Source organism: Aphis gossypii, chromosome X (genome assembly GCF_020184175.1).
Source record: "Aphis gossypii isolate Hap1 chromosome X, ASM2018417v2, whole genome shotgun sequence".
Taxonomy (NCBI): domain Eukaryota; kingdom Metazoa; phylum Arthropoda; class Insecta; order Hemiptera; family Aphididae; genus Aphis; species Aphis gossypii.
The window spans coordinates 30,117,745-30,132,197 of NC_065533.1; the positions used below are offsets into that span (position 1 = coordinate 30,117,745).

At 25.0% G+C, this 14,453-nt stretch overlaps 1 long non-coding RNA gene across 2 annotated transcripts; it reads left to right on the forward strand.

Annotated features, from left to right (window-relative positions):
- Positions 1–440: 440 nt before the first annotated feature.
- Positions 441–13,327, forward strand: LOC126551785 (uncharacterized). Of its 2 annotated transcripts, XR_007605669.1 has the most exons (5): positions 441–950; positions 5,177–6,940; positions 7,026–7,071; positions 10,619–10,772; positions 12,904–13,327. It is a non-coding gene; the product is annotated as an uncharacterized LOC126551785 (long non-coding RNA). The 2 variants fall into 2 exon arrangements; XR_007605668.1 differs by lacking the exon at positions 7,026–7,071.
- The last annotated feature ends 1,126 nt before the right edge of the window (positions 13,328–14,453 follow it).

Here is a 14,453-nt window from a genome sequence, read left to right on the forward strand (position 1 = left end):
GGGCACTATAGACAATAGGTATGCTTAGCCGCCACTCATTTATCACATATAATATTATAGAACTGCGATATATATATATATATATTATGCCGCGTTTATTTTATCATTGATAAACGAGTCGCAAAATGGCGGTTTAACATACCCATATATTTAGTGCCTTAGCCGAACGAGAGCCCGTTATCAGCGTTTGTACGAAAGTTTCCATTTCCCAGAACAAACTCGTGACGCAAAACGATTAGACGCGGTGGCGAACCACTTAACTAATTTCGTATGATAGATTATCAGTAGACATATTCCGACATACACAAACAAATAATAAAAACACAATCATTGATTTAATAGCAATCAATACGATAATAATATTATGAAAAATATTTCTTATAGGTATTAAATACTAATGTAATAATAACACCGTTTAAAATCTCACAAAACAATTTTAACACCAATTTTGTTTTATTTTTCTCGACATTAGTATTTGTGGTTTTGTGATTAATCATACATAATATTATAATACTATATTGTCTCATTCTCAGCGTTGTATATTATCAAGTGATTATAAATTCAATCATACCTATCTACTTTGTGGGTACATAACATAGAAAAAGAATAAGAAAATTATTTAAAAATTCATCAACTATATTGTTAAATAAAGTTAAGCCATCTTTGCATTTAACAAAACACTCATAAATTTCCTCGATTTGTTCTAAATAGGTGAAGTTAGTAACTAACATGATGCATTTAGTAATCACTAGACTTCACGTTGACGATTAAGATATTTAATTAGGTATAAGTTACCTCCAGATAACAATCAATTTCCTGTTTTTGGAAGCTTTGCCAAAAAGTTAACTGATAAAAGTTTATGGAGTTGAAGAAGTATCAGAGTTAATGAATGGTCATTGGGATTTGACTCTTATCTAATAATCTCGAAGAATTATTGAAAAGTTTATTTTGTAAGTACTTTTAAAACAAATATAAATAAGATAGCTCACTTCATATACATTACCTACAAACATTTCCATTTTTCAAAATATAGGTATCATAAATGTTATGATACTTCTAGAAGCCATATTTCTAAGTTTTGTAACACTTCTAATGAGTCCTGGTTAAATTTTTCTGTCAATTTTACAATCATATAATAAATAATTTATCATATCAATTGTAGATCAAAAAATTAATAATCTTAATAACTCAGTAATAATTTTTATTAAAATCTATTATTCATTTCAATAAGTAAATATTAATAATTTACAATCAAATAATGCTACAGTATAAAATACGTATAGCTACACATAATATTCTGAAAAAAATAATGATACATAAACACAACAGGTTTGTGACACATAATAAAGCTCTTTACTATTTTCCCTCAGATAGAAATTCCCTATTAAAAGCAATGCTATTTATTTGTAAAATAAACAATTTTGTCTCTGACAAATCTTTCAGACCATCAAAATTTTGTTCTCAGTGAATCTGTTAGTCATTACCCTACTGCCATTGAATTACATAACATTTAGATACTATATAATGATTCTTTTCAACCCACTAAATAAATCAAATTTTATAACTTTGGTATTAATGATGATTAAAAATATTTCCCTTTAATTGTCAAAAAATGATTATTGTATTTGCAGATGGTAACAATAACAAATTTTGATTCCTTAGAAATTTATATTCAGATGGTAAACTGTAAAATAAAGTTAGCATTAATGTATGTATTATAATATTAATTTAATAATTATATAAATTGTTTTATATAGTTTTATACAAATTGAAATATATAAGCATAACAACATACAGTTTTCTGAGTAACATCTGTTTTATGAATTTTATGGATTAAAGCAGTAACAAATATTGCTTTCAATAATTCTGATTTATAATTTGAAATCCCACAATCCTCAATCAATTTTAAAGGTGTACCTATTGTATTTAAGTATTTTTCATTTGATGTTTCACATTCTTTAAATAATGTTATAACCTTAATATTGTTTATTGTTTTGCTTGTTAACTCATATATTTATTTTTCTATTTCAATAAAAAAAAATTTAGAAGCAAAGAAAATTCTGCTATTTATTTTCGAATAGATGTCTTTTTTTGTATTTTTTAGAACGTATCAGAGAGTTGTTTACATGTAATATACATTACACTATAATAAAATAATTTTTATTTATATAGTTAAAATTGTAATAACAGTATAATTTGTTTACTATAATTCATACATATTGACAACTAAAATTTTTAAACAATTATAATGTTTGTAATTGCAAAATTATAATTGAAAATTATATATAACATCAAGATACTTTAAAACTAGAACTAATGTATTAGATACTTTTATAGAATCAAGTATGTATGTCATGTCCGTTAATATTAACAGAAATTATTATGTAAGGTACAATTGAATTACAAATTTTTATTGTTCATAGTAAGATATAATTTTTTTTCAACATTTGGATAATTATACTTAAAGCTATAAAATATATTTTTTATTTATTTTTATTAATTCACAAATTAAAATATAAAATTTACTACATTTATTATTAATAAATTAATTATTTATAAAATTTAAAATACCTGATGATGTTAATTTACATTCTATTGTTTCATTATGAAATTAGCAATTTGTTTATATTAAGGACATAACTCTATTTAATCACAGTACCTACCCACAGTTTTTTATATTATAATGTACTTAGGCATTTGTGAGAATATGTATACAATAAAATATATAAACATATACATTAAAATACTGATGATGACACTCTTTTTAGCCATTGACTACAAAGAGTGGCCATAATTACAGTCGATATCAAAAATACAAGAATAAGGATTAACATTAACGCATAAAAAAAAATATAGTTTTGAGTTAACATCTTTGGACTCTTAAGAAGTACCGCCAGTATCGGATAAATATTAATTTGATTTTATGTCATATATTTTGGATGACATAAATTTTAAATTTCTGATTCTAACAGGTTTATTAAAGCTTTACATTAAAAACAATGACAAATAGTTTATTGTCAATCTTTTTAACAAAAAAAATTTAAGGCGCACTATTGTCATTGTCCTTCATTTTTTAAAATGTCTATATGGTTAACTGGTTAAAAACTACTGAAGCCACAATTATAAAAATAAGCCCAATACAATTATTAAATACACTTATATTCAAAATCAAATATTCGAAAATGCTTTTTATAATTTTTTTATTATTTTTAAATACTTTCAAATATTATTATTACTGTAATAACTTATACTATTTTTTTTTTTTTTTAATTGTTAAATATTTACATACTATAATAAATATAATATGATTTTTGAAAATTGATTTAATTGTTTTATCATAACTTAATTGTATGTAATTAATTAAAAACATGATTCCCAAAAAATATTTGACTGAAACCACTTTTCCCAAAAATGCATTATTTTGGAAATGGATATTGTGTCGACGTGTCGCTGTAAATTACTTCCCATTTCAAATTTTTTATGCAAATTACATATTTCTTATTCCTACGTAAATTACCAATAAGGCTTTTCTTTTTTTAAATTGTTGTTAATTTTGTCAATTTATTATTGGTTCTGTAATTTGTAAAGGATTGTGATCTTTAAAACTTATCTATACAAATAGTATTACCATCGGCCATCGATCAATATTAAAGATAATATTAATACCTAGTTATCTTTAAATTGAACATCCAACCGGAAATCAGAATATCCCAAGCCGAAATTTACGTAACTACATTTCAAATTTATTCTAGACGCAATTCACGTATGTTTTATCAGTACATAGTACATTATACACAATTTACATAATAATATATGACTGACCTTTTTGGGGAGACACAATTTATCGACTCCCTGAAAATTATATCTTTTTCATTTGTTTCGGTATTAAGCTGTACCTTTTAACAATATCAACTATTCCTTGTATGTAAATGAGTATCACTTAATCGTAGTCCGTAATCTGGTAGGAAATACTATTTTCAGTGGTTATTAAAACTAAATTATCTCCCGATTATGTCTTTTCTTACGTACTTATTTTATTGTAAATTAAGTTCACATGAGCTAACAATATTCTGCGCGAATGATGCTTTCTAGTCCATTAAAAAAGCTGATTAACTGTAAGATAACAAATAAAAAATATTTAATTTTGAGTTAATAAAAAAATAAATTCAACCTATAATATATTACACTGTATGCCTAATATTTTTATTATTTATTTATGTAACTACTTATATAATGCATTTTATTAATTTTGCTATGTAGGTTAGGTTAGTAGATTAGGTACCTATACCATTCAGACATTTAAATATATTATTTAATATCCTCTATAAAAAATATTTTTTTTAATAAAATGTTTTGTTAACTGATTAATAATTTTCTTAATTAAAAATAAATGTATTATTCCCTATTTAATTTGTAGATACTTTATAATGGGAACCAATGTGTGTTCGGATGTAATTGGGATACTTAAATTAGGTATGCATTAACGCTACCTATATTTAAGCCGCAATTGAGCTTTGTCGATGTAGGGGTCTAAATGCGGCTTCGATAATTTTTTTAGTTCCAAAATTAACAAATAGGTATTAACAAACTCAATATTATTTAGTATTTATATAGATACAATGTTTCAAAAATTAATGAACTCACTATTATAAACTTATTCACCGAGACAGCCTATTATGAAGATTTTTTTATCTTCAAATAATTTAGGTTTAATTATTTTTAGAATATTATCTAAATTATAAACACTCCATTTTCTTTCAACATTTTTATCCGAATCAAGGCGTTACAATGTGACATTTTTTTTTGCGTTTTTCACATTTAAGTCACCAGAATAAAAAAAAAATGGTGCGATACTTCGATAAGTAGGCATGAGGACTCTACAAGTGTGGTAAAATTTATTTGTTGCCATTTGATATACTTACCTGATTAGTTAACACGGGTAGTACCTATATAATAATACAATACATACCGATAATTAAATATTGAATTTTATAATAAATTGTTAATTTTATGCGACAACTTGATGTTTGAAAAAATAAAAAATAAATAAGAGTATAAGACGAATGGATTTTATTTATAAATAGGTAAATAAATACTATACATTATAAAAAAACAAACTTTTTTTTTATTTACCTAAGTAATTAATAATTTACTTATTTACCTTTATAAGTTACAGGTTTTTTTTGACATTTACCTCGCTTCCAATACTACCGTACGTCGATAATGATAAAAACAATAATAATAATAATATTAATGATCGCATTAAGACGAATTTGAGTTGTGTGTTCAGAACGTACTATTATTCCGTGATTTAACAATGATATACTTTATCAATGGTAAGTATATCAATCTATTGTTTACTCAATAAATTTATTTCACGATATTTTTGTAATAACAAATGTAATTTAAAATTGGAATTACGATTGACAGTAAACAAATATTGATACATTTCAATATAGATATTAAAAAAAATTTAATTTTAATCATATTAAAAAACGTTAATTATTTCAACAAGGCGAAGGCCAATTGTAACTTTTAAGGGGTGTAACCGCACCCTCCCCCACAACTAAATGTTCCCCTGTTTATAGGTAATAATATTATCTAAGGCAACTCGTGATCTCTTATTGATTTTTTAATTTTGAAATGAGTTATGAGCATTTAATGTTTTAATATTTTACATAACTATAACTCATTTAAAAATTAAAAGATCAATAAAAACCTACTAGATGCCCTAGATAATATTACCTTTAATTTTGATAATAAGTAAATTGACTTTAATATTTAAGCCAACAGCATAATTGCATAAAATTGATTCCACTGAACGTAACGTTGCCATGTTTTACGGTAGTAAGCCGGAGACAACACTTGCGGATATATCATCCTTTTAGTTAATTATAGCAAACTCAAATTAATAATTGTTTCTACCATTTAAAAATAAATTAAAATTTAATTAAAATTTAACTTATGGTAAAACTATTTATTCAAAAATTTCATATTATCGATCAATTATCATTAAAAAAAAAAAAAAACACGAGTACAATAACATAAAATACCCCGTATATAATAGTATACGAGAAACATATTATATATATAACAATGTCAATCGTGGTATTAAACCACAGAAAATCATTAAAATTAATAGTTTAATAAATATAATTTTTTGACTTAAAAAGTTTTAGTTGAGGTTGGTTTGACCACTTCCCCGCCACACACACACACACACACACACACACTCCACTAAATACGACTCAAAATCGATCGTTTTGTTTGCAATAAATAATAAGACATTCAGCCAGCAGTCCTACAGTAGTTGTCATCGTCTCGATACTCGAAACTATATTTTTGGTAGCACTGGCATAGCTGCAAAAGCTAAAAGGTCTTAGCTACGGTGTTCCGATCGTCGAACCCTGGCGGCCGAAATATTCCAGGCAGCGGCGGCAACTAATATTGTCAATTCCTTGTAGACAAGCCTTGCGGGTCGGAGTAGTCGAACGTGTAAACGTACGAGATACGAATAGACGACCGTGAAGCTGGTCTTGTTATTGATTTCACTTTAGGTAAACAGTCGTACAATTATACAAAACCATGAATACTGACAGAATATTAATTTTCGTGTTTTTAACCATGATCGCCGTATCTTTTTTGTTGAGCCTTGGCCATTTGCCAACAAATCTCGAACAGAATAGCTCTATGATTATATCCAGCGTTTTTAGTCGGCTGCAAATCGTTGGCATTACATTTTATTCAATGATGCGAGTTTAACGACTAATAGTCCAATAGTCCAATATTTCGAGTTTCCCCTTAATTACCTACCTACAGTCCCATGTAAAGTTTGTCTATATTATCCCTCGATTTTGAATAAAAATGGTAGTAACCTAACGTGAAACATATTGAAGCAATGTCGTACCGCGTTTCCACTATTATCTAATGACGTCATAAGGTTAGTATGAATCAATATGCAATAGAATATTGTGATTGTATTCTAATGATAATGCATGATATATTATTATAATTCTTTATTGTAGGTACCTGAATAAAAAAGGTGCTTAATTTAATAATATAAAAAAATAGGTAAGTATTTATTTGTTATTTACAATTGTTAACCTGTATATCTAACCTTCACTGATTGGAAGTACCTTAATATATTTTACCGACTTTATATTTTGATTAATTAATTATAAAAATAAATTGAAATATAGTTAAAATTAATGATATTTTGTATCAAATAGATAATTGATCTGCATTTGAATAGAAGATGCAGTTAATTATTTAGCATATTATAGAATAAATTAGTTAGCTAAAATATAAAGCTCGAGTAAGCCAGCATTTAACACATTTGTTATATTATTTTATGTACTTTAAGTTAAGCCAAACATTTTCACTTAAATATCTAAATTTTTTATTTAAGTGTTACACATATAATTAATTAAATACCAACCTATTTTGTGGTTAAATAAGAATGTCATAAATATTAAGATATATAATAGGAATTTAATAAAATATTACAAGGTATAATGTATATTATAGAGACCTGAAAAAAGTAACAACGAAAGGTTTAACACTATAAAAATATGATAATACAGAAATATAATAAACGAGATAAGTTTGAATATGACTGAACAATTTTGCTTTTACTTTTTGAATAATGACGTAGTATAATAAATTCATTTTCAAAGCTTAAAAGTTCCTATACTTTCAGATTTTAAAGGTTTTTAAAAGTTTCAATATATATAGACGATTTTTTAAGGTGTTTCAGACACATATTAATACTATTAACCGCGTAAAAAATGTTCATGAATATATTAACGTTAACATACCAGAATTGTGCTTTTAACTTTAAATTTATCTTATATATTTTATATAATATTTTCTTTAACATACTCACTATGGGTATCGCGGTTAAATTAAGTTTTTATCAAAACAATTATGTAATAAGTAAAAAGTAGGTAATTAAGACTATATATACACATATTAAACATCCCGTAAAATAATGAATTAATAATTTTGTAATATGGGTCCTTAGGTAAACTTATGTATTTTTATTAAAAAAGTAAACTCATTCAGGATTTAACCTTTCTGTAAAATGTAATCTAACAATAGTTAAAAAACAAAACATACTGATAATACATTAACAGATGTATCAATTGAGTATTGAAAAAATTATGTTTAAAAACTTGTTCCAAAGCTGATGTCAAAATAAGCATTACAAAGTACGACTAAATTTAGAATGAGTTATTTTAAACTAAAAATATGCTAGTGCCATACAAAATTAATATTTTATAGTAATTAATTATTCAAATACATGTATGTAATTAAAATACTCTTTTCCATTTAACCTTTTAAAATAATAACCATTATAATTATTCACAAGGTATATTTTTTAGGGTAACTTCAGACTTAGAGTAAACCTTAAACAAGTTAATGATATTTTTTAATTCAATAAGTTAGGTGAAAGAAACAAATAACAATTTAAAAAGTTTTATGTTAATAGTGATCTATTTTTTTTAACTCAATTAAATTAAAAGTTATATAGAAACTTACAATTAACTTTTTTTTTTTTTGAATTTCCCATAGATAATTTTAAATATTAAAAATCATAAATATCATTGAATATAGGTGTTACAGTTGAATATTTAGTATGTATGAAACTAAATTAGGAAAATAAAACTGTAGATGAAGATAATTACATACATAGTATTAACTATTAAATGTATACAATAAGTAATACTTATTTTTTTTAAATACTTATTAAGTATACAAAAAAATTATTTTCAAGTCACCAACACAATTTGCTATTGTGTAAATCAGGGGTCGGCAACCCGCGGCCCGCGTAGCAATTTTATGCGGCCCTTGATAATAATTTATAGTTAGTTTAAAAATATTATATAACACGTAATCTTTGTTGATAAAAATTGGGATTTCTCGCGAGAAGTTAGTTGTACAATATTGAACAAAAATAGATATTATGTATAGAAACATTGTACACGTTATCTACGTTTCGTTAAACATCGATAATAATTTATTATACAAAACGAAATACGACTTCTAAGTATAATTCTTCTTAGTATTACTGAATCGATTTTCTAGTGAAGTGTAATCGTTTCAATTCTATGTTTCAAATTTCTGTACGTGTAACTCTATGGCTCCTAAACGAAAAATTAACGATGAGCATCGTATTTTTAAAGAAGATTGGACCGAACTTTTCTTTTTTATCGAACACAGTTGTAAGTTATTATGTTTAATTTGTAATAAAACCATAACAGTAATGAAAGAATACAACGTCAGGCCACATTACGACAATGAGCATAAAGCAAAATTTGAAAACTTAACTGGTGAATTAAGACAAAACAAAATAAAACATTTTTTAACATCTCTTAGTAGCCAGCAAAATATTTTCAAATCCCAAAACACACGTAACGAAGCGTCTGTACGAGCAAGTTATGTAGTTGCTGAAATGTTGGCAAAAAACAGTCGCCCTTTTACTGACATTGAGTTTTTTAAAAAGTGCATGTTAGCTGTAACGAATGAATTATGTCCAGTATATTATAGTAAGAATTACTATAATATTTCGTTTACATAAAATAAGGTGTATTCAAATTATGGCCCGTGAAAAAATTTATTTTTATTTTTTGGCCCTTGACACCAAAAAAGTTGCCGACCCCTGGTGTAAATTATTATTTTGGTATTATAATAATAAAAAAAAAACGTACTTCATATATAGTTTTTACGAAAATTAAAGTTTAGTTATAAAAATGTAAGTTTTGTCCTTTGGAACAGTAACAGTTTGTTAGACATAAAAACAAGAATTGTTAGTGTCTATAGTTTGTACTGACTATATCTTATAGATTATCTATTGATTATTGGCTATTTATAAATATCTTATACTAAAATTTTAATTAGACAAGGGCATATTGATTTTAGTTTATAAAAACAGTAATAACTTATTAAGTCATTTTATACGATTATGATAAAAATACTTTTTATTTGTTTTTATCAAGAACTGTGCCTATAACATATTGATGATTATTGTTATTAGATATTTTTATTATTAAAATAAATCAATTGTATTGATCAATTCTGACTAAAGAAGAAATTTCAAATTTAATTAAATTTTTAATTTCCCATTATTAAATGGGAATGAATTAATACAAATTAATACGCGGTATGCATTATCAATAATAACTTAATTATATCAATTATTTTATTTTTATAACTGTAACTCGAATTTGATAGAAATAAATTTGTTTATTAAGTCAATAATAACAATAAAATATATCATTCAAGTTAAAAATTAAGTTATATTAACCTTAATTTTTTAACTTATTTGTGGCTATGCTTGTCCTGAGTTAAGCTGAGCCTACTTTAAAATGTATATTTTTTTATCAGGTTTTATAATAAATATAGAACAAATATACGTTAATATTAATTATTTTGTAAACAACAATATTTATTTTTATTTTTTAAATAATATTCGAAGTGCCACCTATGTTTTTTTTTTTGTGAATTGGACTAATGATGATTAATGAATATTTCAGCAACAACCAATATGACTTGATATTATTTTCTGAATAACTGTGTTATAAAGAATCTTGTATCATTAATCTTAGAATTATTGCAGGGTGTATTGATAAAGTCAATTGATACATTTACATCATTCACAATTTACCCAACAAAACAAACATTATTGAAAAAACATATAAGCTGTTAGTAAAGATGATGGTTCAACGGAGTGCTGTAGTTTCAGTTCAAGACGGAGAGATGAAATACTACAGGTATTTGTATTCTCAATTTAGTTTGAGAATGGCCAAATGTACATAAACATACTGGGCCAATGTAACGGTTGGACTCTCTTTACAAAATTTAGGTGCTCTGTCTGTGACTGGTTGGTGATTGGGTACATTTCACACACACCAATCACTAAGAGCTTTTGCAAGTCGAGTAGAAGTTCTTATCTCAAATAAAGTAGTTTAAACTAACTCGAAACTGTATTTTGGATTCTGAACAGAATGAGGAATGTATTGATTTTACAATGATGTATTTTTTTTTATGTCTGTGTATAGCATAACTTGTCAAAATAATGCTTCAATTGCAATGCCTCAAAAACTTCCGGGGTGGTTTCCGATGGCATAAGGAATATTTTTAGTACATTATACAGGTCAAAAGTAAGAAGTTTCCAGAAATTTTAAAAAAAGTCTAATCACAAATAGTGGAATTTTTACGCAGACCAATTTTCGATAAAAATCGTTTTTTTATATAGTTGTAACTCAAAAACAAATCACTGTAAATAACTAGATGAAACACAAAAATTTTGTATTAATGTTATCCATATACAATTAAATTTGCAAAATATTATGGCTACTTTTTTAAGCTATTTATAGACAACTGAAATTTTCGATTTTCCAAGTATTTTTTTTTTTTTTGAAATGTCGATAAAAAAATGTTGGATGCCCCTTGAAAATACAAGGTTTCTTATAAGTTATTTTTATTATTGTTAAAAAAATCAAAAATGGTTAGTCATATTTTTTTTTATAAGAGTTTAAAGATCAAAGCTTTACAAAATATGTTAAAATTGCGAAAATTGATAAAGTAATTTTGTAGTTGAATATTCATAAAAATGTTTGTATTAATATCTCATAAAATTCTACACTAAGTTTTTCATAAGTTTTCCTTCATAGGTTCCTTCAATAGCTGTAGAAAAAACTCAAAGCGTCATCATAAAAAAAAATGTTATAAATTATAAGCGGCTAAATTTTAATTTTTACGAAATCACGTAACGATAACGATTTATCCATATATGATTTTCAATATTTATAATTATTTAAAAAGTGTAATTCGTACTTATTTCAACAGTTATTTAGATTGACATTTTCTTTACATAATTTAATTTTCAAAATATTTCGCTTATTTTAATGCTATTTATAGGCATTGAAAATTTTCGTTTTTGTTTAGTTTTTATATAAATATCGATAAAATTAAATTTTTTTGGCTAAGTCAAAATACTTGAAAGTTTATTATAAAGTTATTGAAGTTCCTCATAAATTAGTCTTATAGTAATTCAAAAGCTATAAAAATATATCGGCACAATTTTTTAAATTAGCGTTTGATGTTCATATATTGACAAAATTCGTTAAAATCACGAATATTTGCAAATTATATTGTAGTTAAAATTAATAAAAAATGTTGTATAAGTAGCAAAGAATTGAAAATTTAATACAAGATTTTCCGTAAATGTGGCTTACAATAATTATAAAAGTTGAGCGTTGGCCAATCAAAAAAATTTATCTTAATTTCAAATTTTTTACAAAATTCAAAATGCACGCTATATTAATCAAGTAAATTAACGATTTAATATCAAATAATTTTAGATTTTTTGTATAGTTTAAAATGACTAGTTGTAGAAACTTGATACACACAACAGTTCATTAAATTGTCATTTTCTCTACAATATATAATTTTGGGGTATTCAGATCATTAAAACATAAACCACTTTCATGGGCGCTCATAAGTAACATTTTAGGAGGGGGTAAGTCAAAATAAAAAAAATCTCAAATGTAAGGTAATGAAAATAATAATAATATTATGGTAATATTTATTAAGCTACAAGTTTTAAATATTTTTTGTCCAGCGGGGAAAGTGCACTATCTTGCCCCTCCCAATGTGCGCCCATGGCCACATTTTTCACTATCCGATGGAAAATATATATCCTACTCCCTAGGCTAACAAATCATCTCTGTTCAGAATCGTTTTTCGTATACAATGATACCTATTACACAACCATTATAGTGACTCTATGTCCAAGATTCACTCAATATCTACTTGTACAGTTGTACAGCAAAGCATTACCCACTTGACCACATTTTTTTTTTTTAATACATATGTAATTAGTACTTTTGGTCATGGCAGGAAAACGTCTTTGGAAATTAAAATTGAGTCATTAGAAAAAATTCATAAGATTTGGAAGTTGAAAACCTTCCTCTTCTCTACTGAAGGAAACGACAATGAACAAATTGATACAAAATAAAGTATAACAGAGCTTTGTATTTTACTTGATAGTAAAATCAAAAAACATTGCTTAACTATCTCAAATGGACTACACACAACTAGTAGTATACTATAAATGTTACAGTATTATAAATCCTTATTTCAAAACTTGCTGTACTTAATGATGATTTATAAATAGAAAACGTTAAAACTGTGAATTAACATGATGTATTTAAAAATACCCAAGTACCTACCATATTGAATGTATACTTAAAATTTAAGTAATTTACTTTTCATTACATTTAAGTTATTTATAGGTTATTATTCATAAAATGAAGCCAAAAATGTCAAGATTATATATATAAATTATATTTATGTAATTATCACTATATTATTCCTAACAGAATACATGTTGAAATAAAAAACAATTTATATAAATCTTCAATTACATGTTTTATACTACTTAAAAAAGTAATAAATGATATTTTATTTATTGACTAATTTTTTTATTTCATTTAAATTGTGTTATTTAGTAAGTTATATTTTATGTTTTTTTAACAAACCTATAACTTTTTTGTTTTAAATCAAATTTTTATACTAGATCAATGAATAATACACTGTGTTATTATTTACTTTATTTAAATGTTGTATAAATTTGATGTATTGAGTCTAACCATGTTCTATAAAACTTAAAAAGCACACAATACAAAAAACATTATCTTTAAATTATTATTAAACGCTAAATCTTCGAAGTAAAAATTATTAAAAGCAATTCGTCAAAATCTTATCTAAAAAAATGTTTTTTTAAGAGATATTGAAATAATTGGAACATCTAGATAATTGGCGTTATTGGTCCGGGCTCGGCATAATCACCCAACTTACGTGTGTAAAAGTCAGTCTCTCATATAAATATGTTAAAAACTATAGAAGTACCAGAATCCCAATAAAAGGTTTGGTTTTTTTTTTTTTAATAAAAATATTAAAGAAGATATTTTTATTATTATTTTTTACCAATCGATGCACCACCGCACCATGTCATACTGCTGCAATTATAGTGGCGCGAACATAACAAAAATTTACTTTTACAAAATTTTAAATATTTCAAAAAAACTAAACACTTATGAAAAATGTTGGTTCCTCTAATGTTTTCAGTATATAAAAACACATCATATATGTATAATGAAAATAAGAAAATATACTAGGTAAGTAAATTATTGTATGAAGTAACATTTTTACATATAAGATAAGTAGGCAATTGCCTACCTATCTTATCCTACCTTGAGCTTGGCCTAATGACTACATGCATCTTTTTTTAATTGGTTATAATTTATTAAATAATGTGTGTAGAAACGTTATACCTACACTATTATTCTTAGAACTAAACATTCTTTCAATTTAAAAAACTTACTTTTTGTGTTTTGTCCTCTTTAAAAAAAAAAAAATGTAATTTGCATTTATATTAACTACTGTTT